Raw genomic sequence first — 4,058 nt, forward strand, 5'->3', positions numbered from 1 at the left:
AGATCTTCAAGGAAAGAAGCTTGCTAACTCCTAAATCCAGAGAATGAACTATTGCAGAAAGATGCCAGAAAACCTACATTACATCAAGAAGATCGAGAATGAACTTTGGGTGTGGTTGATTGAACATTTATTTGAATGTATACTCTTATGCCAAAAGGGGACTGCCCCCTAATTGGTTTTTGTCAATGTGCCCGGTAAACATTGGTTTTGCTGCCTGTCTTTCTTCTGTTTCCTTCTTCTATCTAATTATTGTAATTTCCTCTTAGAAGGTGAAATTATGTATGCACCTGCAGTTAGAAAATTTGGAGGTGCAGAATGATTAAGTTTAGTGATCAATTGGGGAGACTCATCTTCCAATCATCATCAGGGGGGATTTTGAACTTTAGATTACTCCACCCTACTTAGTCTAACAAAAACAGGAATTTCTACACCCATACTTAAGGATTAAATATTTAGGAGGATGGCCTATGACAGACATGTGCTAGCAAATGACAAATCAGAAACAACTGACAGACCCCTGGGCTGTCCTAAGTCAAGCTTAAGCTACCATTTGTACATGTGAGATGCAGGAAAGTGATGTAAAAACTGTCTATTTCATGTCACTTCCTCTCTCCAGTCTCTTTCCGCGGAGAGGTGGTTCTGGGGGCAGCTTGCTGAGCGTTTTGGAATTGTGGTGTGGTGGCAGCTATTGTCCAGGTTTGGTGGTGAGTTTTCCTTGATACTATACTGGGAGAAGCTTAATGGCCTAGTTCAGGTGAAGCATCTTCACTGAACTCTCTCGGAGTTTAGGCTAATTCTTTCTCCTTTACCTTCCAAACACTATCCTTTTAGAAAAGCCTCTAATCTTCTTTTAAAGACCTTGTGGCGGAGGTCTTTGAACTCCCCCTGGCACAGGCCAGGCAGGAGAAATCCTATAATCTCTTTCTCTCTCTTCTCCTTAATTCCTTCCCTCTATATTAATTAAAATCACCATAAATTTCCAAACTGACTTGGGTATTTTATTTGGGATTTTCTCTGGTGACCAAATTAATTTAGATTAGGTCACAACCCTAAAATTATCCTTACAGTCCTTCCTGTAGATAGGATATTGGGCAGTGATGTGGAGGGTTCTGGCCTCTTTACTTCCTATTGCAAGCATGGTGGTGGTAAGCATGGGGTTTTGAATAGGCTAATTAGCCATAGGCATGTGGTTTTTATTTTGTGTCCCCTTAATTCCTTTATTTCTAATGATAATTTAATAAACCTGCAAAATTATAATATTCATAATATGTAATAATATTAATAAATATAAAAATATTTTTTATTATTGATATTTAATTTTAATTTTTACAATACAATATTGCTATTATTGTGTACCCTTTTCTTATGGTTCTGCTCACTTTACTTTGCATTACTTCATATAAGTCTTATCATGTTTTTTCTTAAAGCATGGTGCTCATTGTTTCTTATGGCACAATAGTATTCTTTCACAATCATATACCACAACTTGCTCAGCCAAATGGTATAAAATTAAAAGAAAATTTTTCCATCAAATTTCTTGGATAAGAATCTGGTGTCCAAGATAGTTCTCCATGGATAAGTGGTCAAAATTTTTCAAAAGAATTGCAAATTATTAACAAACATTTGAAAGAATATTTCACACCATTAATAATAAAAGAAGTACTGGAAAATCAATTTATTATTATGCAAATAAAGTTGCTGAAATTTCCATATCCTTTGACCCAGAGATTCCATTGCTTGGTGCATACACCAAGGAGATGAATGACAAAAAAAAGAAAGGCTCCATATTCATCAAAATATTTATATCAGCACTGTTTATAATGGAAAAATACTGCAAAAAAGTTGATGCTCATCCATTAGGGAACAAGTAAACAAATGATGGTACATGATGTTATGAAGTTATAGAATATTAGTGAGCTGTAAGGAATGGTGCATATGATGAATAAAGAGTACAGGAAGACTTATACAAATTGGTACAAAGTAAAGAAAGCAATGCTAAGGAGGCAACATGAGTAATGACTACAGGAATGCAAATGGAAAGAACAACCACAAAATAATTGAAACTGAATGAAGCAAAATTACAAAGAACTAGCTTAGTCATAAGAAAAGTTATGCAAAAATACCTTCCTCAGTCATCAATAAACTTTTATTAAATGACTACTATGTACTAGGCAAGGCAGCTAGATGGTTCAGTTGATTGAAGGCTGGGCCTGGAGTCATTAAGACCAGAGTTCAAATCTGGCCTCAGACACTAGATGAATGACTCTGGACAAGTCTTTTAATCTCTGTTTCTGTTAATCCACTGGAGAAGGAAATGGCAAACCACTCTAGTGATCTTTTGCCAAGAAACCCTCAAGCAGTGTATTGACGTGGGGTCAATTGAATAATTGAACACAACTGAAAAACATAGACCAGGCACTATGTTAAGCTCTGGGGATACAAGAAGAGGCAAATGATAGAAATGGAGGACCTATAAGTGTTTGGAGCATTGCGTATGTTGTCAGATTTTTTCAATATATTGATCAGTTTTGCTGATTTTTTTCCTCTTCTTCCATAAAAATATTCCTCATTATAAAGGGGCAATATAAAGGCAATGGGGGCAAAGGGGAGAGAGACAGACAGACAGAGACAGAGAGATAGAGAGACAGAGAGAGACAGAGAGAGAGATAAAAATATATCTAAAAAAGACATTGAATTTCTTCTACTTACAAATTCTTTGCTATAGAAGCCCAGGGAGTAAGAAGATAGAAGTTAATTTCAAATGTTAAGAGGGCATTTCATATGAGAAGCAGCTTTTTAGAGGTCAGAATATATAGGATGCTAGAAATCTAAAATCAACATCTTTATTTAGGGATCAATCTTTGGTGATATGATTTGAATGATGAATAAACTCATCAGACAACTAGCAGGGCTCAGAAGAAATGGAACATAGAATAGGTTGTTTTCATGGAATAAGGAAAAATCTAGACTAGCATATTCTGAGAATGATACACAATAATGAGTCAGAGGACATGGAAAGGGCACTCACTGTACATGAAGTAGAGTTAAGATATACCTGCTAGATGAAGGGTTTCAGGAAGGGGTGCTGCTGACACACTGTACCTATTAAATATCTTTCCCAGAGCGATTTTTGTCTTTATTCATATTACCTCCAGTTATACCTGGATTTTGCTTTCCTTCTACTTTAAGAAAATTACCTCGTGAATTCATGAAGGATAGATAGGGGGAGGTGAGTGAGAGACATACAGACAGGCAAAGAGAGAGAGAGACAGAGAGAAAGAGAGACAGAGACAAAGACAGGCAGACAGAGAGATGAGGGAGAGAGGAGGGAGAGAGGAGGGAGGGAGACAGAGACAGAAAGAGAGGGAGGGGAAGGAGAGAAGGAGAGAAGGATGAAGAGAGGTCAGGGGGAGAGGGAGAGAGAGGGAGGGAGAGAGAGAGAGACAGAGAGAGAGAGACAGAGAGACAGAGAGACAGACAGAGACAGAGACAGAGGGAGGGAGGGAGGGAGGAAGAGATAATAAAGGTATGGGAAGAATGCATTTCACTAATGAACAGTCACCAGAATTAGACTATGATGGGAGATGTGAATCTGCCATTTCTTCAGGGAGCTTCCTTTCCTATTCTCTCATTGTGTGAACATTTTACTATGCTGAGTGTAATTTTCACGGTTATCACCCTTGCCTGGAATTGTCTTCCTCCTGACCTTCTCCTGACTTTCTCAAAACTCAGCTCAAGTCCAGATGCTTCATCTTTGCTGCCCCCCACCCTCCACCCCATTGATAGTGCCTGCTCTTTAGGATTACCTCCAGTTTACCCTGTATCAGTGATGGCAAATCTTTTAGAGACAGAGTTCTGGGTTCCCCCACCCACCCACCCAAACTCCCCCATAAACACTTGTTGGTTTGACTATTCATCTTATTCACAATCTCTTCATTTTACTCAGGCTGGTAGAACTATGGGGAAAAAAATCAATATTACCTGACCTTCGTAGCATTCCTCATCAACTAGAAAGCAAACCCTCCTACCCTATTCCCTTTGCCATTTTTGAATCTCCT

This window comes from Monodelphis domestica, chromosome 3 (genome assembly GCF_027887165.1).
Source record: "Monodelphis domestica isolate mMonDom1 chromosome 3, mMonDom1.pri, whole genome shotgun sequence".
Classification (NCBI taxonomy): domain Eukaryota; kingdom Metazoa; phylum Chordata; class Mammalia; order Didelphimorphia; family Didelphidae; genus Monodelphis; species Monodelphis domestica.